This window comes from Pinus tabuliformis, chromosome 7 (assembly GCF_031772625.1).
Source record: "Pinus tabuliformis cultivar Carrire ecotype Pingquan chromosome 7, CPIR1, whole genome shotgun sequence".
NCBI lineage: Eukaryota > Viridiplantae > Streptophyta > Pinopsida > Pinales > Pinaceae > Pinus > Pinus tabuliformis.
In genome coordinates, this window is record NC_142293.1 from 789,880,059 (window position 1) to 789,907,398 (window position 27,340).

A 27,340-nucleotide genomic window follows, 5' to 3' on the forward strand; every position below is an offset into this window, starting at 1 on the left:
ATGTCATATTTGGTGAGTAGAAAGCCATGAGAAGTTATCTAGAGCCAGCACTGAGCATTCCACCAGAGGAGGAGATTTTAGCTCCAAAGGAGGAGCCTCAATTAGATCCATAAGATGTTTTGGAGCAGCCACATATGAAGGAGTAGAAAGCAGGTAGAGTGGAGGCACCCACTCACACAGAGCCTTCTAGATAACATAGGAAGAGAACCAGGGAGATAGAAAGGTTGGTGTAGGAATCTCAGGAGCAGGTTGGAGCTCTTAGTTCCTTGTGTAGATAAAGGAGATCACCAGACATGTATACTAGATATATGGCATTCATGACAGAGTTGATTGATTCTAAGACTTCTTCATTTGAAGAGATAGTTTCCCAATAGATGTGAGTATATTCCATGGTTGAGGAATATGACTCCATCATGAAGAATACTGCATGGGAGGTTGTGCCTAGACCTTAGGGAAAATATTATTGGCTCTAGGTGGTGTATAAAGTGAAACATGCAGTTGATGGTAGTGTTAAGAAGTACAAGTCCATATTTGTGGCCAAAGGCTTCTCACAGGTGGGGGGGGGTTGATTATGAGGAGACATTTTCCCCTGTGGAAAGATACTCTTCTATCAGGACCATACTTGTATTGGCAACACAATTTAGGTGGAGGATCCACGAAATGGATGTTAATATTTTCTTCCTTAATGGAATGGTTGAGGAAGAGATCTACATTGGGCAGCCTTAGGGATTTGATTCATTTGACAGGGATACACATGTGTGTAGACTTATGAGAGCCATCTATGATCTCAAATGGGCATATCATGCTTGGTACACTCACATAGTTTCCTATCTCAGTGGATTGGGCTTTACTAAGAGTGAAGCAGATTCCAATCTCAACTACATTTTGGTAGATAGTCGTATGCTCATCTCAGTCCTATATGTAGATGATTTGATATTGACTAGAGATGAGAGGTTGATCCATTCTTGTAAGGAGGACATTGTAAGAGAGCGAGATGAAGGATATGGGTTTGATGCACTACTTCCTTGGCTTGGAGGTGTGGTAGGGAGATCGATAGATATTTGTTGGTCAGGGGATGTACACCTCTAAAATACTTAAGAGATTCCATATGCAAGATTGCAAGCCCATGGACACTCCTCTAGCTATTAACTTGAGAAAATAGGATGCTTCAATAGGAGAAGCAGTAGATGGCACTATATACAGAGAGTTTGTGGGGTCATTGATGTACTTTGTGAAAACAAGGCTAAAATTTTATTTTGTAGTGAACCAACTTAGTCAATTTAGGTGGATCCTACCAAGATTCACTAGAAAGCAGCAAACATGTTCTCAGATACCTCAGAGGCACAATAGATGTTGGTTTATGGTATAGGTAGGCCAATGGATTGAAGCTCCAAGGCTTCACAGATGCGGATTGGATAGGGAGTCCCTCAAACAGAAAGAGCACATTGGGATATATCTTTAGTGTTGGGTGAAAAACAGTTGCTTGGTACAGTAGGAAACAAATATATGTAGCACTAAGCTCAGCAAAGGTCAAGTATATGGATTCCAGTAAAGCAACATGCGAGATGATTTGGATGAGGAAGATCCTAGTTGGTCTCTTCAATAAGGGGATGGAGCCTACATTGATCTGCTGTGGCAATCAAAGTTGTATAAAACTCTTTGAAAATCCATTGTTTCATGATAGGTCCAAGCATATAGACATCAGGTACCATTACCTGAGAGATTGTGTGCAGAAGAGTATTATCATGTTGTTATACATGCCCACCAAGGAGTAGGATGCAAACATTTTGACAAAGGCTTTGTTAAGAGTCAATTTTGAGTTCCATAGGAGTAGGATAGGGGTTGTTTAGAACCCTTTTCTTGCTAAGAGGGTGTGTTAAATTGTAGCAAGAAAAGGATTCAATTGACTTGTGCCTTAGTCAAATGGAGAAATTCAAATTTCCACATCAGCAGGATGACTTGAGTTGCAATTAGCAAGAGTGAAATGGCCAAGTGACTTAGTTAAGTCAATCAATTCGAGTTTCTGGGAAATAAGTAGATTTGTGCATGAGTTGATTACTAATATGTAGTAATATAGTGGAATTATAGTTAGTGAAAGTTAGTTATATGAGATCTAGTCATCAATAGAGACAGTAGGAGTTCATTTGAGTAGTTGTAAATGTTGTTAACTCACTGATCTCTTAGTTAACTAGTCAATTTACTAAAAATATGCCTAGTCATGCATGCAATTCGAAGTTCCTATTTAAGTGGAGGAAAAAGGCATCAATGTAATCATTATTGTATACTAGTGAGTGTACAGAGTTTGCATGTAGCAGGTGAGATAATTTCCTCATAAATTGTGCAAGGAAATAAGAGCTTCCTATTCTTTAGGAGCAGGAATTGCACAAGGAAATATGAGGAATTTGGAGGCCTATTTTGGCTAAGTGTTGGTCAGAGAAGGTAGAGACAGAGATCAATGAAGTGAAGATTAAGCTTCAAGGATTAAAGCAATTATTGTAATTGATCATTGTCTCATTTGATATAATATAAACAGAGGAGGGGTTTTTCCCAGTTGAGTTCCCTAGTAAAAATATTGTGTTCATTATGATTGAATAATTGCACATTTTTCTATTGTATGTTTTCCTTGCCGCAAATTGAGTAGATGAAATTTGTGTCTATTGATCTCAGTCTAATTTCATTAGTAGCTGCACATTTCAATTTATTTCTACAAAAGTGACCCACCGCAAGAGGGCCTGGATGTATCCCCCATCAATGACATGAAACAGGTATCAATATTTTGAGTAAGATAAACAAAGTAATTCGGGATTGACCTAGGGATGACCAATGCGAAAGAGGGCTATAAGCTCTACAAAATATTTTAATTGAGGTTGAACTTATCTTGAACATATTAGTGGCACTATATGGAGTTGGAAGCACTAACTAAATGTGGGATCAAAAACCAATATGAAGACTTTACAGAAGGTGTGATCAATAGATAGGTAAGTGGATTTCCCAACCCAATTAGACACAAAAGTGAAAGAGTGTCATGTTTAAGAGAAACTCACTGCCAAATATAAACTCTAGGCACTGCCTTTCCCAAATTTTCGCACAATTTCTGGCAAGTACCTTGTCGGCTGGATAAGTCGTTCTTGTGGACAAGACCGACCTCCCTAGTATCTAATGATATCTAGTGACAAGCACACCAAACAAATTCTATCTTTCTCTAAATATGCAATTTATAAATAAAGGCTAGTAGATGTTTTAGGCCTACCTTGGGTCCAGTGCTAGTTTGTGGAAGCCATGCTCTGTTGATCCAAATGAGTTCCCTTTTAAAGAATCTACAAACACAAACAGGCACACACATCAAATATCATCTGAAAAGCCAATATAATAAAACATATTTATCATGATGATCAAGGAGTTCATGAAATAAACCATATAAGACAATTTATTAAGAAAAATGAATCTGATTGTATTAACTTTAATCAAAGAAGAACTTTACAACCTTGGTGCCTTGATGTTGTACAAGCTCCTCCCAGGGTCCAGCAAGAATCTCCTCTACTTTGACAAGTTTCACCCTCTTCCCAAAGAAGCCAAAAGGTATGTAATCTCTCCTCTCAAGCTTAACTAGGAAGTCAAGATTCTTTAGTTATGGGATGCATGAACCAACCACGTCAAGATTCTTTTTAGACCCGTCCAGAATTAACCCAAAGTGAGTTTTTAAGAATAAACTTGGGCCTTTTTGACTTTCACAGGGGTTCGCACCCACTCCTTTAGAGACAGAGCGGGCAGGTCTGCAGGTGACATGACCAAGGGGTGCGGGACCGCAGGTAATGGTAAGAGAAAGTGCAGAATCAGAGCTCTATTGATTTTCAAAGACTTTCTCTCATTTTTAAAGCTTGGCATGAAGAGATGAGGTTTGAGACTTGCAAAGGAGGATAGTATGAGTGGTGATAGACCCACACTGACTGCAAAAAGTCATGGTGACAGTATTTTGTGTAACAGATTGCCCCCTAAAGTGCGAAGTCTGTAGTAGATGAGGATTTCATTTATAATCTAAGAAGAGTGAAGGACTTTATCATTTCAAGGATCATCTTGTGGAGAGCCTGGTTGGAACCTGTAAAAACATTCAATACAAAATATATATATGAGATCATATCATCGCTGAGGTAGGCATTCCCATACTCAGATCAAAACTGACTAGAAAACTAACTAAACTGCTCTGATATAGGAATGATCTTGCAATACATCACAAGTATAGACACATGTAGACACAGTATGGATGCAACCACCTATTTATGAATAGTCCACTGTATAATGAATACAAAATTCCTCGCAGCCTGGATGGTGGAAACTAGATCTAGGGTCTCGATTTCTACTTCCCGAAATAGTACGATTCTATCCATGTGAATGAATGTGTCGAAGTCGAACATGGTAGAAACCACTTGATTACCATTCAATGATGTAAACTATTAACAAGTGTGAGAGAAACCACCAGTAATGTCAATGGCTCTCAAAGTACTCAGTACAATCCATGAAATGTGAATAGATGTGTTGATGTCGAACATGTCACGGAATCCTTTGATCGAAGGTCAATGATGTAACCTATCGTCGAAGGCGAGAAACCTGCCATTGAGGCATGCAGATCCCAAGGTACTGACGATTTCTAGATCATCTTTTTAGATAATGAGCTGAAGTCGATAGAAAGCGATCCGTCGTAGGCAAGCCCACAACACGAAATCATAGATCAAGTTTGAAGAAATATAGTTGCAAGGACTGACTCAGGGATGGTCAAGATGGATGACAAATATTTTGTAGATGAATGGTTTATTTGCACTGACCTCTTGAACACATAACGACACAACAGATGGTTTGGTGACAATTGACCCAAAGTTAATACCCAGAAACCGGCTGAAGACTTTCAATATGGTTTGATCAACTGTTAGGCAAAGGATTTCCCAACCCAGGTGAATAAAAAGTGTCGTGTTCAAGAGTGGTTAAATGTTTTTCTGAGACACAAAGTATGACAAACAGGTTCATTTTTCTCTCTTTTCCCCCACCATTTCTGGCAAGTACCTCTTTATTTTTGACAAGCTTGAGGAGGATAACATTTGATTGATTATAAGCTCATCCTTCGGATGAGTCCAACTTAGTTTAAATTCGAACCCTAAGAAGGAGTGGTCCATTCCTGTTTGTAATTGAACAGGTCCTTTACTGTTAAATTTTAACGAGTCCAGTATAGGAGAAACTCGACGTTTTTCAATTTTAGGGAGTCTGAAAAAACTTAAGAAAACTCCATGGTTGTCCTTTTTCGTAAATTTGTGTCTCCCAAGCCCGAAAAAGTATAAAATAATACTTGAGAGAACCGCTTGATCATTATGACCAAGGAGTACTTCTCATAATTAGTGCCTTTGATCTGAAAAAGTAAAAAAACGATCAATGACACGTCATTTTATAACCAATATCGAATTTGAAACGACAAAAATCTGGCAATCTTTTCATATTTTAGGAGTCAGAAAAGAGCTTAAAGGTGACGCTAATGTTTTTTGTCAAAAATGACCAATTTTTCCTGAAAAATCTGTTATCCTGCACAAAAACTCAAACATTACTCATACCTGTTTAAAATAAATAAAAATGCTTCAAAATTTACCTCTTTAAAGTGAAAAATAAACAAATTAAAAACTCATTTATTCAAAAAATCTTATAAAAAGGGCTTTTGTAAATTCATTTTTACCGTTTGACTTCAGAGTGAGAAAAGAGAGCTTTTGGTAAGAAACTTCTCGTGAAGATTGCGGAAAATCCGTCCGTTGGAATCGAACACCGTCACCTCCAGGTAATCCACATCATCTTACTCTTGAATTTCATCCATTTGAAATTTGTTTTTAGGGTTCTATTTTGATTTTTAGGAAAAATTTAGGTTAAAATACCGTGCGCGGGGGTCCGCAGGCGCAACATAGGAAACCTGCGGACCCTGACTTTTTCGCATGCAGAAAACAGTCAGGGGCCCGCACCTGATGTATATCCTGGGTGTGGACCTATGCACTGTCTCTAACATAGAGGGTGCGGTCCCCGCAGCGTAGGTTTTCAAACTTAAAATTTTCAAATTCCGCCCCAAAAACTTTGATTTAAATGTTTTAATCCACCTTTTTATTGAATGTAGGGTATACATCATGCTTGACTGGCAAGAACGGGAGCACGAGGATGTGGACCTCGCCGTGATTAATCATCAACCTTCGATTGATGCATTGAAGGCATGCAATTTATTCAAATTCTGGGCCATACCTGGCATGAGGGCCCAGGTGGACTTTTTGCAGTGGCTGGTAGACAGGTGGAATGTACAGGACCAGTGTTTCTTTATTGGTGGCCACCAGCTCGAAATGGAGCTGGAAGACGTTTACTTTTTTATTGGTTTGCCTAAGAGAGGTGAACATTTGACTCTATTCGGGGCTAGGCCAGGTGGCCAGTCTGTCGATAGCCTCCGGCTAGAGTTTTGTAACGACCAAACCAGAGACAAAGGGATTGATATCAAAACCATCTCCCGTCCTAAAATCAAAGTGATTGCATTTACTGTTACCAGGCTCTGCGGAAGCACAACACTACATGTGGCCACTGGATCCCAAATGCGGATGGCAGTAGAGTGCTTTCGGGGCACTATCTTCAACTGGTGCGAAGCTGTGTTGGCTAATGTAAAAGGCAACTGACTAAAGCAAAGAACGGACAACTAAAAAACTTTGGATATGGTTTCTTAGTTGTGAGATTTGGTCTAGAGAGGGTCCCAATGTTGGTCCCACAGCATCTTTCCGTTGGAGCTGGACTTCCCGAGAGCCCAAACTAATGCGTTGGGTTACAGTTATGGCCCGTCATCCTGAGGAGGGTTCAGAGGTTGTTCGATTTCCTCCTGGGTATTTTCATTGGTTGGAGAACCAAGTATTTGCTATTCAGGATTTTCCTTATGCTGGGATGGATTATCGTGGTGACCCAGACATGGCTCTTCCACCAGGAGAGCAATGGGATGACTCAGGTAAAATCATTTTCAACATTTTCTAATTTATTTTTTTTTGTTTTTAAATCGTCCCAAAATTGATGGTAAAAATTTTCAAATGCAAATGTAGGTCCACGGCGACCAGCCACTCTCTGGCCCTATGAGAGGAAACAGCTAGCTGCAGCAGCGCCAACCCCACGGGACGAATCTACAGAGACCCTGGCCGAATTGGAAAACCATCTAGAGTGTTTGACAGCAAACATTCCAGAGACCAGCATAGATGACATTCCTCTTAGGCTACAACGCTATGTGAATGGGGTCCCAGGACCTTTTTGGAGGTTCCTTTGTAGGGTGGGCCGTACAGTGGTTTCTTATCGTGATCATCACCAGTGATAGGATGATCGCCTGTTGTAGACTCATATGTCATTTTTGCTTTTTGTACTATCATTTTTCCCGATCATAAGGTGTTTTTCAACCTATGATCGAAGACGATGTATATTTGACACACTTCTATGCTATGTTATATCACTATTACCGGTTATCTTGTAAAACATGTTATGGAATGTTTTTAAATTTACTTGCTTGATTACTGCAAATGTCTACTTAACATTCGAAAAGCAACTGCATCTGCTAATGTATTTAAATATCTTGGAATACGCTGATATTCAATATAGTCAAATTCACGTTCCAAGAGACGAACTCTCAAAAATAATCTCAATAACATTGGATTTCTAATGGCATACACTCTATTAAGGTGTAACACAACGAGTTCAGAATCTAACCTCACAATCAAACTCCGAATCCAAAATGAGATGGATTCAGATAATAACTCAATCACTGCACTATACTCTGCAATGTTGTTGTTGTTTGACTGAGGCTTACCCCATGCATAGATACCAACTCATCAGAGGGCGAATAGATAACCCAAGCTGCGGAAGAAATGTTCCATGTATTACGACAAGCACCATCAGCAAAACCAATGTATGTTGGGAGAGACGTCAACATCTGCAATATTAAGAGTAAAATCAAGATAAGCAGGAATAATGAAAAAAACACTCTCTAAACTAAGCACATTTTTTAATCTAAAACACACCAGTTAGAAAGAAAACTAACCTAACTAAAAATTTCCACACCCAGATTTAAGCATAATATCTCTTTAGGTAAAGACCATTTTTGGGCTTACCTAAAGAGACCCCATCAAAATCTACCAATTCATAGGCCCCTTTTTCCAGCTTTCGCTTAACAACATAAGGACCATGCCACATGGGTACAAATTTTCCAGCGCCTAATTTATCATTTGCTTGATCGTACAGTAAGACTAGGTCTCCTTCCGAAAAATTACGAGGTGTAACATTTCGATTATACTGAGCCTTAATACGTTTGGCATGAGCTTCGATTGCTATTGCAGCATCACGTCAATTCTCATCTAGCTGAGCCAAGTACAAAAAACGTTTCTCCTCTTCGGAAGTGGCTGGAAGTAATTCTATGGCCATTTGCAATGACGGGATTTCGCATTCAATGGGTAACACAGCTTCCAAACCGTAAACTAGTTGGAAAGGAGTGAAACCGGTTGATGTTTTTACTGAGGTTCGATACGCCCAAAGTGCTGAAAATAGCATGTTATGCCAATACGTCCTATGAATCCCAATTATTCGTCGGATCATGATGACTAAAACTTTGTTTATGGCTTCAACCAGACCATTAGCCTGTGGATAATATGGAGTTGAACTATCGTGACGCAGGCCAAGTTGGTCTGTTAGTTCAGTCATCATAATATTTCGAAAATGACGCTCATGATCAGTGATAATCGCTTGTAGAACACCGAACCTAGCAATTATATGATTGAAAACGAAAATCACAGCAGTTTTGCCGTCTGCCTCAAATGTAGGCATCACCTCGGCCCACTTGGTAAAATAATCTACCACAAGGATGATATACGCATGCCCCCCAGCCGAGTGAGGGTTACATGTAATAAAATCGATACCCCATTTCGCAAAAGGACCGACGGCAATTATAGGGTGGAGAGGAGCAGGTGGAGCGCGCATCTTTTGATCAAAAATTTGGCAGTTGTGGCATTTTCGGACTGCGTTAATACAGTATTTAAACAAAGACGGCCAGAAATAGCCAGCACGCAATATCTTTTGGGCTGTGGCAAACCCAGACATATGACCGCCACAATCTCCAAAGTGACAGTCATTTAGAACCCTTTCAGCTTCCTCATGAATTAAACAACATCGGAAAACAGAGTCCGCGCCACGACAATAAAGTGTATCTCCAATAATTTTGAATTGTTGGGACTGGAATCGTATTTTCCGATGCTGAGATCTTGAAATTTCAGGCTGAAAGGATTGGGTTTGGAGATAAACGATGATATCTCCATACCATGGATCTAAAGTGCTGATTAGAAACAAGGATTCGTCCGCAATGGGCGCTTCCGCCACAGTTTCAGTATCAGCACGCGGGAAGTCACACATCAACTCCGCATAAACTAAAGATTTCTTTGACTTAGACTTTTCAAATTCCAATTCCAATTCAAACTCCTGCAAGATCACAATCCATTTGGAGTACTTGCCCCCTAGCAAATGTTTGGTCAAAATATAGATCATAGAGTTGCAATCAAAAATTACTGTAGTTTTGCGTAGTAAAATGTAATGACGAAAACTTTGGACAGCTTGAACAGCTGCCAAAGCCAATTTCTCCACATTTGAATGTTTTAGCTCAGTTGGATTCAAAGTGCGACTAAGGTAATATATCACATGTTCACTACCGAATTCATCTTCCTGAACTAGTACCATTCCGATGGTGGAATGCGAGGCGGCGAGATATAAGAAGTAGTCCTGGTTGTAGTTGGGAGGATGCAATAATGGTGCATGGGTCAACGCGTGTTTTAGTGCATCAAAAGATTTGTCAGCTATCTCATCCCAAAAGAATGGAGTATTCTGTTTCAACAACCGGGTAAAACCCTTTGTGATCTCGAGGTAGTTAGGAATGAATCGACGTAAAAAGTTTTCTTTCCCTTGCAAACTTTGGAGTTGGCGAAGACTCGAAGGAGGAGGCAATTTGACAATAGCTTCAACCTTCGAGGGATCGACGCGAATGCCGGCTTTCGAAACAACAAACCCCAGTAACCGACCCGTTTCTATACAGAAAACACATTTGTGTGGATTCAACCTAATTTGATAATGCTTACACCTCATAAAGATTGCTCGTAAATGGATGAGATGATCGACTCGATGTAATGAATGAGCAGGTAAATCATCGAGATAGGGTTGCACAATGTGCTTTATGTCATGAAACGAGTAAGACAAGGCTCTTTGAAAAGTTGCACGAGCGTTCTTGAGCCCAAAAGGTAATTTGCAATAAGCAAATGTCCCCCATGGACAAATGAAAGCTGTTTTTGGTTGATCAGCAGGTAGAATATTTATTTGATTGTATCTGGAAAAACCATCCATGAAGGAGAATATTTCACTGCCGGCACAATCATCAATGATTTGATCGATATAGGGAGTTGGGTAATTGTCTTTTGGACAGGCTCGATTAATATCCCTATAATCGATACATATTCTTATTGTTCCTTGCTTTTTGTTAACAGGAACAATATTCGATACCCATTGCGTTAAGGGAATTGGATAAATGAAACCTGCTTTAAGTAATTTTTCCACTTCTGCTTTAATAGCAGTAGCTTTTTGCGAGTGGATCTGACGCAAACGTTGCCAGACAGGTTTAGCATCCGGGTAAGTTTTTATTTCATGAACAACAATTGCTGGGTCAATTCCTGGCATTTCCTCATATGACCAGGCAAACACGTCGCGGAATTCTTGAAATAGGGCCTTATATGTTTGAATTTTGTCTTCCGTACAAGAGGCACCTATATGAATGTTTTCAACAATTCCAGGCTTAACCGAAATGTCAATAGGAATAGTTCGAGAAATATTTCCCAAATTTAACTCAGAATCAGGATTTGTCATTGGATTCTGAGGTTCCTTGACATAATCAGTCATAAAAATAGATGAAAAATCATTTTCAAAGCGATCAATCTCAGGTAAAAACGAAGATCTATGATGAAGATCTTCCCATGGTAAATCATCAACACACAAGATTTCACGAATTTTCTCATCAATGTGAACAAGTTCGGAAAAAGTTGTTGAATCTAAGTTTGATGTTGAAAGTTATTCTTCATGGACCACATTCATTAAGTCAATTTCGGTTGAAGAAGGGTCGGAAAACGACTGTACGACCTGATACGCAATTTCATATGGACTCAAAGGCATAGCATCACCAAATGAATCTATCTCAGATTCGGAAGGTATGATCCAAGGATCATCATAAACAATAGTGTCTGATGAAATCATATGAATGGTTGTTGTAGAAGGCAATACGTTGGGAGGAGGAAAGGAAAAAGTTCCTAGTAAACTAGAATCTTTAACTAGTCCTACTCCAACATCCTTATAAGGGATAGTTGTTTTGCCAACATGCTGGATACTTTCAGAAGAGGCTGGGTCGGATGAAAAGTAAGTTAGTTGGTCTATAGTTACGATCTTTCCATTATGAGGAAACTTTATAAGCTGAAAGACCGATGAAACAACAGCAGTCATGGCGTAAGACCAACTAGGACCCAAGAGAAGGTTGTAATCTAGAGGGGCATCAACCACCTCCACATCTAGATTAACAGTTTTGCCTTCAACCCCTATAGGTAAATCCTGTAGAATGCCAAAAGGATGGAACCCACGGCCATCAAAGGCCTTTAGAATCATCGGGGATTGATTAAGCGTAGGAGAACCAAGCGATCTCCAACACTGGATCGACATAATACACATTGAGGCTCCCTCATCAATCACAGTCCTATAGCAAGGTCTGTTTTTTACTAACACTGGAATCTGGAAAGCCATTTGATGAGGTAAGCGAGGTGTACTATTTTCTAAATCGAAAATTATAAGGTTTGAGTCCTGAATATCAACGGCTCCTATAGCCGACAATAGTAATTTGCGTTGTGCTGGACATGATTGCAGCACCTCCAAAGCCGACATTGTTGAAGGTGAAATAGCTAAATCTTCAACAATGTTATAGTTCTGAGCAGCTCTCGCATGTGGATTGAAAGCTGACTTTCGAAGTATACCCTTGGAGGGTGGTTTGATTACTAAGTCTAGGTTAGGTTTCTCGATCTGTAGTGGATCGGAACCGGGAGTTGAAGTTGATGGGTTCAAATTAGAAGATCCTGCTTTCTTACCACCAACAGGACTTTTACTTCCATAATCTTGCGATCATGTCGCAATCCTAACATGGGACATCATCATTATGGGTTCTTCTGAGGCATTTGAGGAAGAATCTATCATCTTACTGTCTTGACTAGGAAAAGGATCCTTCAAAACAACAACCGTTTGAGAACCTTTGATGATTTTCGCAACCTCAGCGCGATGAGGGCAGTCTCTTGTAAAATGTTCTTCGTCACAAATGAGACAAGGATAACGAGGTTTGCGTTTCTCATCAGTAGATTCCATTTTTTCTGGTTTTTCTTTCGAATTTTTATCTGTTTTATTTTTCTTCTTCCCTTTCTTTTTACCACCGGATTTTGATTTGGCTGTAGATGACTCTACAACATGAATATCTGCAGAAATTTCCGCGGAAGAATCTCCTGTCGGGGAATCTGGTAAAGTTATGATAGGAGAAGAATTCTTGGAAGATTTCTTCTTACTTTTGGTATTAACTGTACCAACCATACCATCAGTGGCATGAGACCCTGAAGGAGCTGCAGTTATTTGATTTTGTTTAGAAAGATCGGGGATTTTCTCATGTAACATACCTGACTGTGTATAAACTAGATCAAGGTACTGAGCTTGAGCAATTACTTGCTCTTCAGTAACGACTCCTACCTTAGCTACATCCTCAGTGATTTTCGGTAATAAAGATTTGACAAACCATTCTGCTAAGATTTGATCCGGAATAAAAACTTTCACTAAATGCCGTCGACGCCTCCATTCACGAATGTGATCTGAAATGTAAGTGGACGTTGACTGTTTTAATGAAGTTAATAATTCCGTGCCATTGTCATATCTGACTGGCAACTGAAAATGAGTTAAAAATGAAGTAGTTAACTGACTAAAATTATAAAAAGTTGCTCACGGTAACTCAATGTACCACTTGGCTGCAAGACCAATTAGAGTGCGTTGAAAAAGCTTTAAACGGATTGAATCATATGAAATGGAGTTAGATGCACACCAGAGGTGATAAGTCATCACATGGTTCGACGGATCCTCTCCTGATTTACCTTCAAACTTAGGAATATCACTAGGCAACTTATTCGGCGTTGGTGGCCAAAACAGAAGATAATTAATCGAATCGTTCGTAAGGCGCGACAAGTCAGGCAAGTCCAAAGTTGCAATGAACAGTAACTGACGATTAGGGTCCCTGAAACCCTGGGTCATGAGACCAGCCCCAGGAGGAGGATATCCAAGATAACTAGGAATTGGAATTGCATTTGGGATATTATATCCTCCCGGAAAACCAGGATTAACCGGACCATACTGGGGTTGTTGAGGTTGCTGATAAGTATATCCAGGGTTTGGTTGATACTAATAGACTGGGTTCTGCATAGCAGGACCGAATTGGTACTGTCCCTGGTATGGTTGATAAGTAAATTGAGGTTGACTTGTGACAACTGTACTTGGACCAGGTTGTCCTACAGGCATTTGAACCGAAGTCTGAATTATGGGACCAGACTGAGGTAAAGATGCTTGAGGAATTGATGCAGGAACAGTAGAAACCGGAGCTGTCGATACTCCAGAAGTAGGTGGGGTAGTGTTGGCATTATGTTCTCTGGTATTGCTATATGTTACAGATGTTGTACTTGATGGCAACCCCCATGACAAGGCTCTCAATTTATTGAAAAATAAGAAGGACGCAGGAAATCAGTTCAGAAGGTGCGTACCCGCAGGTACACCTTGCAGGACCGCGTCCAGAGACGCAGGCCAGCCATTCAGGAGGTGCGTCCACCCAGTGCACACATTTCAAGGCAGAGAAAAGCTCACGTGGGGGTTTCTTGTGTTTTACTCTTGGTATCTAGCCGACGGTATTGTGTTATTATGGTGTCGGCTCGTGGTATTATTCCATGATTTGAGGAGGAACTTGCCTATATAAAGCAAAGGAGATCATTTGGTTTGAGCATGTCTTTGGTTGAATATCTTATGAGGCTAGATCTGGTCTAGATCTAAAAAGGCGAATCCTCTGAAAGACTGAGATCTCTTTGGCGCATGATCAGATCTGTAGATCTGACTGTTTGGGTTACTCTTAAAGTCTTGAAATCATTCATACCCGAAGGTACGCAGGTTCAGTGAAAGGCAAGTGCATCGGGACGTAGTACAGTAAGAAGAGACCTGCATGTGGACGCAGGGCAGAGTAAGATTCAGGTGCGTCTGGAACGCAGTACAGTAACAAGCGCTCTGCGTGGGGACGCGAAGCATAATAAGGAACAGGTGCGTCTCTGAGCAAAAAGACGCGGCGCAATAGTATTTCTGGGTGTGTCCCTGCAGGAAAAGTACGCGGCGCGACAGTGTTTCTGGGTGCGTCCCTGCAGCAACAGGACGCAGTGCAGTTGAAGGAACAGTGCGTGGGCACGCAATGCAGTAGAAGGATCTCTGTGTGTGGACGCAGGGGAGCAGAAGGTTAACTGCGTCTGGTCGCAGGACACAGAAGGGAAACCTGCGTCTCTGTCTTAAGATGTTCTGTTGATTGAATTTCTCTGTTGATAAGGTGTTCTGGGTTAGTTCTGTTATTGCTGATCTGATAACTGTAGTGGACTGTAACTGTTATATTCTTGATGATCATTTGATGCTTTATGAAAAGAAGTAGGGGGTTGTAGCTCCCTTCCAGGAGAAGACTGGAAAACGAGAGAGAGTTGTAGCTCTCTGCAGGTTGCAGCCTGCGTACTGGTAAAGGACTGCACCAGTACAAAATCATTGTAAAAGGAGTTTCTAATTTGAAAGAAGATAGAGACATATTGCAGCAGGTGGTTTTCACCCACATTGGGTTTCCACCTTACATCTTGTGTTCTTTGGTGTGACTATCTGTTTTCTTTGTTCATGCTCATTATTTTATGGTACTGACATGCAAAAATAATTCAAAGATCAAATAAGGAAGATTTATTAATTGCTAGATAATACTGATTCACCCCCCCTCTCAGTATTATTTCCAACAATTGGAATCAGAGCGGGTCCTTCAGAGAAGCTTGATCGCTTGAAGGTAGATCGTTCATCATGAGCAACTACGAGAGAGAAGCATCAATCAGGCCACTGGTTTTTGATGGGACAAACTTCAATTATTGGAAGGTAAGAGTTACTGCATATCTTCAATCTCTTGGTACTGAAGTTTGGGACATTGTAGAAACAGGCTACGCTTTTCCTTCAGCTACTCCTACAGATGCAGCTGAGAAGAAGAAGTATGAAACAAATGCGAAAGCTGTCAGTACTCTATTAGGATGTATATCCCAAACGGAATTCATGAAGGTAATGCACTACAAATCCGCAAAAGAGATATGGGACAAAATTGTCACAAGCTATGAAGGAGATGAACAGGTAAAGCGTGCTAAACTTCAAACTCTCAGGATTCAGTATGAGACTCTCAAGATGTATAATGATGAAAGTGTGGCTAATTATTTTCTTCGGGTAGATGAGATTGTTAATTGTATGAAAAATTTGGGTGAAGAAATAAAAGAGGCTATAGTGGTTGAAAAGGTTCTAAGGTCATTATCCCCCAAGTTTGAATCTAAAGTATCTGCAATAGAAGAAAAGGAAAATCTACGAATTCTCACTATGTCTCAGCTACATGGAATTCTAATGGCTTATGAAATGAGAAAGGGAGGTCCATCAGACAGAAGAGAAGCTGCTTTCAAGGCATCAGGTAAAGAAGATTATTATGAAGCAAGCCACGTCCCAGAAGAAGAAGAATCAAATTTTGTCAGAAATCTTCAAAGGGGTTCTGGAAGATTCAGAGGTAAGTTACCTTTTAAATGCTTTGCTTGTGGAAGAGTAGGTCATTATGCTGCAAAATGTCCTTATAAGGATAAAGGAAAGGAACCTGCTAGATGGAACAAGAAACAAAGTACAAATAAGAAAAGCTACTACACCCATGAAGATAGTGATGGTCTATTGAACAGTGATGAAGATGAACGAGGTAATGAATATAAGTTGTTAATGGCATTTGAAGATGATGATTATATGGATGCTGTAGATGTGGATAACCTTTATGAGGAAATTACTAGACTCAAGAGATGTATAGAAGAAAAGAATGTGATCATTGATACTCTACAATTTCAAATTGATGAAAAAGAAAAACATCTTGAAAAACTAGAAGGTGAAATTGTTGGTCTTAGAAAAGAGATTGAGAAAACAAAAGCTATTAATCTTAAGTTTGTCAAAGGATCCGAAACTTTGGATGAGATTATCAATGTGCAGCGGTCTCCTCTAAACAAGACAGGTCTGGGCTATAATGGAGAAACCTCTCAAGCATCCACCTCAAAGAGTTATCTTGATGCGGCAAGAAGAAATGGGCAAAAGAACAATGAAGATCATCAGGTAAAGCAGGGACGAATTACAAACAGAAACTATCAGGGGCAATCCATCTTAAGGGTGAACAAAAGCTACAACCAGCCACAGGTAAAATCTTCTCAATTTGGTTCAAGAATAGATGAAAATAGAAATTACAATCAGTTGGCTGGTAGATTCAATAACCGCAGAAGTTTCTTCAATGGACAATGCTTTTCTTGCCATAACTTTGGTCACAAAGCAGCTCAATGTGTTGCATATAAAACAATCATGACTAGGGAAGCTCAAAAACAAAGAAGTATGACAGGGATTACAAAAAGGACCTATAACAACTTTTCGGTTCTTGAAAATGAAGTTGAATGTTCTATTTGCAATAATTTTGAGCATGAAGACTCTGAATGTAGGAGCAGGTTTCAGCAGAAAAAGGAACAAGCCTCAAGCACCAAAACATGGAGAATAAAGGAACCTCAAACAGAAAGATGCGGGATAGCTTTTTATGCAGAGGGATAGGAAAATCTATGGTACATTGACAGTGGATGTTCGAAGCATATGACAGGTGATAAAGAAAAACTTGAATCTTATTCTGCTCTAGAAAAGGGAAAGAAAGTCTCTTTTGGAAATGATACTCCTGCAACTATAAAAGGAAAAGGCATTGCTCAGTTAAAAGAAAAGGTCAAGGCTGGAAATGTTTTGTATGTTGATGGATTGAAGCATAATCTTCTAAGTGTCAGCCAGATGTGTGATCAAAGAACCGAGGTTATATTCAGATCGAATGGATGTCTTGTTCGTGATCTTGATACAGGTAAAACAGTGCTCAAAGGCAAAAGAACTCCAAATAATCTGTACATATTTGAAGAAGGACAACAACAATGCTATCTGAGCAAGGATGAAGAGCACTGGTTATGGCATCGAAGGTTGGGACATCTAAGCTTCTCACAAATAAGGAAAGCATGCAAATATCAGGCAGTTCGCGATCTTCCAGATATCAAAATTCCTGACAACACCATATGCAAATCATGTCAGTTTGGAAAAAAAACCAGAACTAACTTTCCAGAGAAAGAAGGATCAGCTAGCATGCCTCTTGAGCTAGTCCATACAGATACATGCGGTCCCTTCAGAAAAAGAACACCTCGAGGAGAAGAATACTTGATATTATTCATTGACGATTTCTCCAGGTTTGTCTGGTTAGGACTTATGAAGCACAAAGATGAAGCATTCGAAAAATTCAAATCCTTCAAAGCCTTGGTGGAAAATGAATCAGGTCACAAAATTAAGTGCCTCAGATCCGACAGAGGTGGGGAATTTACGTCAAATGAATTTTTTGATTTCTGTGAAGAACATGGGATAAGAAGAGAATTCTCTACAGCAAGAACTCCCCAGCAAAATGGAGTTGTGGAAAGAATGAACAGAACAATCCAACAAATGGCTCGTGCTATGCTTGATGAATCGGGAACTCCCGCTACTTTCTGGGGTGAAGCTGCACATGCTGCGGTTGTTATTCTCAATAAAACGAATGTCCGGGTGAACAGCACTCAAACTCCTCATGAGCTTTGGAATGGTAGGACTCCTTCGGTAAAGCACTTCAAAATCTTTGGGAGCAAATGCTATATCAAGAATACTGATGAGCAGCTTGGCAAACTTGAACCTAGAGCAGATGAAGGCATTCTTCTTGGTTATTCTCCATATAGCAAAGCATACAAATGCTACAATAAAAGACTTGGCAGAATTGTTGACAGCATTGATGTAGTGGTTGATGAGAAGGGATACATTCCTAGGCAAGTACATCGTGAAGACATCGAAGAAGATGAAGGCTACCCTCAAAGACAGAATGATGAAGAAGAAGAATCTCAAGAAGAACCTCAAGAAGAACCAAAGGAGCAAACAAGAATAGAAGAAAAGACTCCATCCAGATATGTTCATAAGAACCATCCAGAATCTCAGATTATGGGACAGAAAGAAGCAGGTGTACAAACTCGAAGAACAATTGCAGAAGCTTCAAGCTATTTAGCATTACTCTCCTCAACTGAACCACAAAATGTGAAAGAGGCATGCAAAGATGAATGTTGGGTGAAAGCAATGGATGAAGAACTTGAGCAGATCGAAAAGAACAACACTTGGGAGCTGGTTCCTAGACCAAAAGATAAGAATGTTATCGGGACAAAATGGGTCTTCAAAAACAAATTGAATGAAAATGGAGAAGTAATTAGAAATAAAGCCAGACTTGTTTGTAAAGGATATGCGCAACAAGAAGGAATAGACTTTGAAGAAACCTTTGCTCCTGTTGCAAGACTTGAGGCCATCCGAATGTTTCTGGCTCTCTCAAGTTTTCAAAACTTCAAAGTATTTCAAATGGACGTGAAATCAGCCTTTCTGAATGGAGACTTGGAAGAAGAAGTATACATTGAACAGCCAGATGGGTTCATTCTTGGAAATGATCCAAACCTTGTATGCAGATTGAAAAAGGCCCTCTATGGTCTCAAACAAGCTCCAAGGGCTTGGTACTACCGCTTGGACAAATATCTTCATCAACAAGGTTTTTCAAAAGGTTCAGCAGATAGCAATCTTTATATAAAAGTTGAAAATGACAAATTGCTAATACTTGTTGTGTATGTAGATGACATTATTTTTGGCAGCAATGAAGAAGCTATGAGTCAAAGCTTTGCCTCGGTCATGCAGAAAGAATTTGAAATGTCCTTGCTAGGAGAACTGACATATTTCCTTGGTTTTCAAATCCAACAAAAGGAAGGAGGAATCTTTTTATCTCAAACCAAGTATCTCAAACAGATTTTGAAGAAATATGGCATGGAAGATGCAAAACCAGTATGTACACCCATGGTCACAGGATGTAGTCTCAGTGCAAATGATGAATCTGCAACAGTACATCAACCAACCTACAGATCTATGATTGGAAGTTTACTTTATTTGACAGGTACCCGACCGGACATCATGCATGCAGTTGGAATAGTTGGAAGATTTCAGGCAAATCCGAAGGAGACTCATCTTCAGGCAGTAAAGAGAATTTTCAAATATCTTCAAGGGACTCAAAATTATGGCTTATGGTATCCTAGAGATACAGATCTTACTCTTCATGCTTATACAGATGCAGATTGGGTCGGAAGCGTGGACAACAGGAAAAGCACAAGTGGTGGTGCGTTCTTTATGGGTTCCAGACTGGTATCTTGGTTCAGCAAGAAACAAAGTTCGATTGCCTTGTCTACAGCTGAAGCGGAATATGTTGCTGCTGCATCTTGTTGCACCCAACTCCTTTGGATGATGCAGACTTTGCAGGATTTTCAAATCACTTGTACACCACCTATCCCCATATTATGTGATAACACAAGTGCAATCAGCATCTCAAAGAATCCGGTTATGCATTCAAAAACCAAGCACATACCAATCAAGTATCATTTTCTCCGGGAACAAGTGCTTGAACAGAAGGTCAAGTTGGAGTATGTTCCTTCTAAAGAACAAGTTGCTGATATTCTCACAAAACCATTTCCCAGGGACACCTTTGAATACCTCAGGCAAAAGCTGGGGGTTGTTGATGCATCATCTTATTGTTGAACCTTTTCTGATTGATGGTACAGGTTCAGGGGGAGCATATAATGCATTGTTGGCATTATGGAGGATGGTCAGAAGGAGATCTTGGAAATAGCTGCAATATGTCTCTATCTCTTTCATGGTGGATTATGGTTCATTGTTACAGATCTGGTTCTTTTTCAGGAGGAGCATGATCTTAGGGGGAGCATACCCCTTTGCCCTTGATGTCAAAGGGGGAGAATGAAGCTGAAGATTGTAAGGTTGCCATCAAGTCCAAAGGGGGAGATTGTTGGCATTATGTTCTCTGGTATGGCTATATGTTACAGATGTTGTACTTGATGGCAACCCCCATGACAAGGCTCTCAATTTATTGAAAAATAAGAAGGACGCAGGAAATCAGTTCAGAAGGTGCGTACCCGCAGGTACACCTTGCAGGGACCGCGTCCAGAGACGCAGGCCAGCCATTCAGGAGGTGCGTCCACCCAGTGCACACATTTCAAGGCAGAGAAAAGCTCACGTGGGGGTTTCTTGTGTTTTACTCTTGGTATCTAGCCGACGGTATTGTGTTATTATGGTGTCGGCTCGTGGTATTATTCCATGATTTGAGGAGGAAATTGCCTATATAAAGCAAAGGAGATCATTTGGTTTGAGCATGTCTTTGGTTGAATATCTTATGAGGCTAGATCTGGTCTAGATCTAAAAAGGCGAATCTTTTGAAAGACTGAGATCTCTTTGGCGCATGATCAGATCTGTAGATCTGACTGTTTGGGTTACTCTTAAAGTCTTGAAATCATTCATACCCGAAGGTACGCAGGTTCAGTGAAAGGCAAGTGCGCCGGGACGCAGTACAGTAAGAAGAGACCTGCGTGTGGACGCAGGGCAGAGTAAGATTCAGGTGCGTCCGGAACGCAATACAGTAACAAGCGCTCTGCGTGGGGACGTGGAGCATAATAAGGAACAGGTGCGTCTCTGAGCAAAAAGACGCGGCGCGATAGTATTTCTGGGTGCGTCCCTGCAGGAAAAGTACGCGGCGCGACAGTGTTTCTGGGTGCGTCCCTGCAGCAACAGGACGCAGTGCAGTTGAAGGAACAGTGCGTGGGCATGCAGTGCAGTAGAAGGATCTCTGCGTGTGGCCGTAGGGGAGCAGAAGGTTAACTGCGTCTGGTCGCAGGACACAGAAGGGAAACCTGCGTCTCTTTCTTAAGATGTTCTGTTGATTGAATTTCTCTGTTGATAAGGTGTTCTGGGTTAGTTTTGTTATTGCTGATCTGATAACTGTAGTGGACTATAACTGTTATATTCTTGATGATCATTTGATGCTTTATGAAAAGAAGTAGGGGGTTGTAGCTCCCTTCCAGGAGAAGACTGGAAAACGAGAGAGAGTTGTAGCTCTCTGCAGGTTGCAGCCTGCGTACTGGTAAAGGACTGCACCAGTACAAAATCATTGTAAAAGGAGTTTCTAATTTGAAAGAAGATAGAGACATATTGCAGCAGGTGGTTTTCACCCACATTGGGTTTCCACCTTACATCTTGTGTTCTTTGGTGTGACTATCTGTTTTCTTTGTTCATGCTCATTATTTTATGGTACTGACATGCAAAAATAATTCAAAGATCAAATAAGGAAGATTTATTAATTGCTAGATAATACTGATTCACCCCCCCTCTCAGTATTATTTCCAACAGGTAGATGGAACAGATGTTGCAGCAGTTGCAGCAGTTTGAGGCGGAGTTCGAGGCGAACTAGGCCCAGGCTGAGAAACCACAGAAGGTGCAGAAGTTTGAATAGTAGGCTGGACAGGTTGCTGGGTTGAACCAGAAACCAAGGGTTGTCCAGATTGAGATGACAACTGCACATTTGGTTGCAAGATCTGTTGTGATTGAGATGGATCCCACACTAAGTTCATTCCGGGGTACGGACCCATAGAAGGTTGAGTGTATTGAGGACCATAACTGGGTTGAGGGTAGGGTTGATAATTCAAAGGTGGTTGGAAACCTTGGGTTGGGTACTGACCTTGAGGTTGATAACCTTGAGGAACGTACTGATATTGGGGTTGACCTTGAGGTACATATTGATACTAGGGTTGACCTTGAGGTACATACTGAGTCTGGGGTTGACCTTGAGGAATGTACTGTCCCGTAGGCATGTACTGTCCTTGAGGTTGCCCCCAGGCGGTAATTGGGTACCTTGAGGTTGCCCCCCAGGCGATAATTGAGGACCTTGAGGCTGCCCCCCAGGCGGTAACTGGCCACCTTGAGGTTGTGGATTTGGAATGGTACCTGACATCATAAGAATATCTTCTACACTCAACGGCTTAGTTCCGTTATTACCAGTTAATAACCCTTATTCAATAGGTTGACGAGATGCTCCCGAAAAAGTACCAGTAAGAGACTGATACCCAGAGGGAACAGAAGGACCGCCATATAAAAATGTTTCTGGAGATTGAGAAAACATGGACGACTGTCTTGACATATTCAAAGGAGGATAATAACCCCTAGGTGTTGGATGACAAGGAATGCGAGGTGGTGAAAAGCTTAGTCCCGAGTTTTCCAAAAAATTTGTCAATGAAAGATACCAAGCGTCCCTCCTAGGTGGAGTGTAAAAGATCGATTCACGCTCCCTAAGTTCTATAGCTGGTTGATTTTCAGGGATAGGTATACCTTCTTCCGGAGTAACAAGTTCTTCAATAGCAATAAGTCCAGAAGGAAGATTTTGGGTAATGACTCTTTCTACCCTGGTGAACTAGGACCACTGGAAGTTGGAGAGGCAAATCCTAATGTTGGCGTAGCAGCAGGTTCAGTTTCAGGTTCAGATATTCCAGGTTCCTCGGCTAATTCACTAGTAGAAGAAAAACTACCAGTAACTTTGGAAAAAGAAACAGGTTCTAAAATATACTCTGGTGCTTGGACTTGATAATCAGGATGTACAACTAAAGAAGACTCTCCTTCTTCAGGTGACCCAACTCTACTGTCACTAGGAGTTACAAGGGCCCATAGCCCTTCAAGCTGGCCCGGTGAAAACTCAGGAGGTTGGCCTGAAAGTTTATGGGACTTCCTCAGTAATTCAGCCACGATTAAATATTTTAACTACTTCACACGCAAACAAAGAAAAATCTCAATGAAAACCACCTAAAGTCTCTAAAGAACCAAACAATTTTGAATCACACGCCTAAAGAATCTAGGAGGTCGAACCACACACAAACAGTAACTTTCCATACCAAAAACACTAGTTGGTGATGAAATCCAACATCGCAGAATTCAATACATAAATGGCGGTTGAAACAGTTACCCTGGCAACCTGCTTAATGAATAGACTGGCACAAGTTTCTCCACTAAACCGTCTCGAGTGAAGAGAACCCCCCAGAAAATCCAAGTGAGTCTAGCCGACGTCTGCTCTAGGTACAGTGGGATCTTCCCTCCACCGTCACCTTAGGAAAGAATCCTATAGAATATGGTCACTATGGTTACCAATGGAAACAAATATACCTGGGGGAATAGTCTGTGATCCGACACACACGCAAGAGCAGAGTAGCAAGCTCAATCCCCTTGAAGGCTCCTTGACATAATCCAAGGTTTACCAACAAGTGACCCCAGGCTCCTCGACAATGGTTAATCTGAGGTTTACCGTTTTTAGTACGTGTATATCTTGTATCGTTCCCAATGAGGAAGGATTGGTTACCCCACTGGTTCGGACACGATCTCATGCTTGACTCCTTTAAGAGGAGCTTCCCAGAGCATAGATGTAACAATTGGAATTTATCTCCTACCACAAGATACAGCTACTTGTTTGTTTTACTATCTTGGAGAGTTAATTACTCCCTACTCCAAGATACTAGCCTAAGCTATGTTGGTGATAAAGAGCCCTAGAAATAAAAAAATTACTAGATAGATTTTACTTTAAGCCTTAATTTTATTGGTTTTTTCTTAAGTCAAAAGGTGTGGAGATGAAACTTTATGGTGTGAAGACTCGACTCCAAATTACTAAAAATGCACTTAAGATGAAAAACAATCCTTTTTCTTCAATGAATTTATAGCTAAAGAAAGAGTTGAGAATGCAAATTCTTGTAAAAACAAATCTTTCCTTAACAAACAAATAAAAAGAAGAACTTTTTGTCTTTTCCAATGAACTCAAAAACGAGACAACTAGTTATGCTCACGAAAATTTCCTTTTCTTTTCAAACACTCAAATACTACAAAAACAAACTTTTTCAAAAGATATTTTTTTTTTAAATTTTATAAAACACTCAAAACTATTGAAAAATCTAATCTTGGGATCTATAAATTCTAAAAAGCTAATTGAAGTAAAAGCTTACAAGATTTATTTTCAAGGATGTTTTACTTAGTTATGAGCAAACTAAGGACTAATTTGTCCAGAATCACAAATTAATCAAAAAACAACCAGCTTTTGTTTCCTTTTTTAAAAATGAAATCCAAAACTTTCAACACAAGTTCTTTCGAAACTTCGCAAAGAGAAAAACAATATGGATTCCTCAACAAAGGCAAATTTTACAAAACGGTCAGACTCATAAGAAGACCAACAAAAACCAGGGTGATCTGAGGTTTCTAAGGCTTCTAAGCTCTGAGTTACTACAAAGACCAAACGAAAATCAAGCCCGACACACAAAGCTTCTAGAAATTTCACCTAAAACCTAAATGCCAATGGAATTAACCTACGAAAAGTTTCTGACAAGACACGTGCAGATCTGGGTAGAGGCTAAAAACACATAAACAAATCCTAAGCTGACTGAATGAAAATATTTCAAGTTTTTCAAAATTTTGACAGGGTCCGCAGGCCCCCAGTATACCCAGGTGCGGTACCGCTCTGTGTGTAAAGAAAAAGTGCGGGGATGTCCGCACTGTGTTACAAGCAGAGGGTGTGGTCGTCTTCCAAAAGCGTGAAAAAAAAAAAAAAAAATTCAAAATCTACAGAACCTACCCAATCCCACACAGCAAGCAAAAACAAGAAACAGAGAAACAGTTTCTCAAGTCAAAGTAAAAACAAAGGAAACAACCAAAAATTCAAGTCCCCAGTATGGTCACCATTTTGTCGGCCAGATAAGTCATTCTTGCGGATAAGACCGACCTCCCTAGTATCTAATGATATCTAGCGACAAGCAAACCAAACAAATTCTATCTTTCTCTAAATATACAATTTATAAATAAAGGCTAGTAGATGTTTTAGGCCTACCTCCGGTCCAGTGCTACTTTGTGGAAGCCACGCTCCGTTGATCCAAATGAGCTCCCTTTTAAAGAATCTACAAACACAAACAGGCACACACATCAAATAGCATTTGAAAAGCCAATATAATAAAACATATTTATCATGATGATCAAGGAGTTCATGAAATAAACCATATACGACAATTTATTGAGAAAAATGAATCTGATTGTATTAACTTTAATCAAAGAAGAACTTTACAACCTTGGTGCCTTGATGATGTACAAGCTCCTCCCAGGGTCCAACCAGAATCTCCTCTACTTTGACAAGTTTCACCCTCTTCCCAAAGAAGCCAAAAGGTATGTAATCTCTCCTCTCAAGCTTAACTAGGAAGTCTTAATTCCAACAACATTCACCCTTAAAAATGTTCAGCTTCTAACCTCCTCAGCAACCAGCCCATGCCTTAATTTATAGTGCAATGGAGGGAAGTTACTAGGTCCACCTTCAAAGGGATAAGCTCCTCTCATCAAGGGGTTAGCTCCTTTAGTTATGGGATGCATGAACCACCTAGGAGCAAACCAACCACGTCAAGATTCCTTCTAGAAGCATCCAGAATTAACCCAAAGTGAGTTTTTAAGAATAAACTTGGGCCTTTTTGACTTTCACAGGGGTCCGCACCCACTCCTTTAGAGACAAAGCGGACAGGTCCGCAGGTGACATGACCAAGGGGTGCAGGACCGCAGGTAATGGTAAGAGAAAGTGCGGAACCAGAGCTTTATTGATTTTCAAAGACTTTCTCTCATTTTTAAAGCTTGACATGAAAAGCTGAGGTTTGAGACTTGCAAAGGAGGACAGTATGAGTGGTGATAAACCCACACTGATTGCAGAAAGTCATGGTGACAATATTTTGTGTAACATACCTCTTTATTTTTACACAAGATTGAGGAGGATAAAATATGCTTGTACGATAATCTTATCTTTCAAATAATTCCTGCGAAGTATTTTAACGATCATTGGGAAGGAGTGGTTCGATCTCATCATGATTGACAAATCCTACATTGTTTACATTTTACGAGTCCAGTGAAGGGGTAACTTGACTTCTTTTTCACATTTAGAGAGTTTGAAAAAAGAAATGAAAAGGAAACTCCTTAAGGTTTTTTTTCATAAGTTTAGTCCCCCAAGCCCAAAAAAGTGTAAAATGATACAAGGGACAACTCTTTTAACCATGGTTGATCAAAGTATACATTTTTCTTAAATATTCTACGTAGTTTGTAAAAGGGGTGAACTTATACTAGGTAGACGTTTCTTCACATGCTTTTATGAGCGCGGAAGAAACAAGTTTACTCCACAATATTTTCATACTTTGAGAGTCTAAAAAGAGTTTAAGAGGACTCTACGAGTTTCCTTTTTCATTCAATTTTAACGATCCCAAAAAAAGTGGTAAAAGTATACTCAGTGCCAAAATTGTTTGTTTCAACAATTAACCTGCAATCTGCACATTTAGATTCAAAAAAATCATATTCACTTAAAAATAGTGAAAAATGACTAAAAAAATAAAAAAATAGAAAAAAATATTATTTTAATGGACCTCATTTGGTTACAAAAGGTCAAAATTAAATCATTTTTTACCAGTGTTTTTTTTTACCACTTAAGAGCTATGAATAGTGCATTTTCCCCCAAATCTTCAAGAGTGGATTGAGACTGGTCTGGTGGACCATTTTGAGTGTTGTTTCCTCTAGGTAAGAGATATTTCCCTATTTTTTGCATTCATGGTTTCGTTTTTCCATTTTGATGGTCATTTTTTTATTTTTCAAGCTTTTAAAAGTAGGAAAATGCACCCTCAGGTTGTCACACTTTTCCTATATTGGGAGGTGTGAAAGTTTGTTCTCCCAAAACGGGGGAAAGTGAGATGTCCCACTTTGTCTTGAGAGAAAGTGTGCAATTTCACATTGTATCTCAAAATAGAGTGCGACAAGCGTAGAGGGTGAAGAAAAAATAAATATTTATCTCAAATCTTCTTCCATTTTTATTATGCTTGTTATATAACACATTTTCCTCATTCATTGCAGAGTTTTTGACAAAAAAAAATGGAGTGGAGAGAAAGGGAACATGAAGAACAAGATGTTATTGTAGCTAATGATTTAGGAA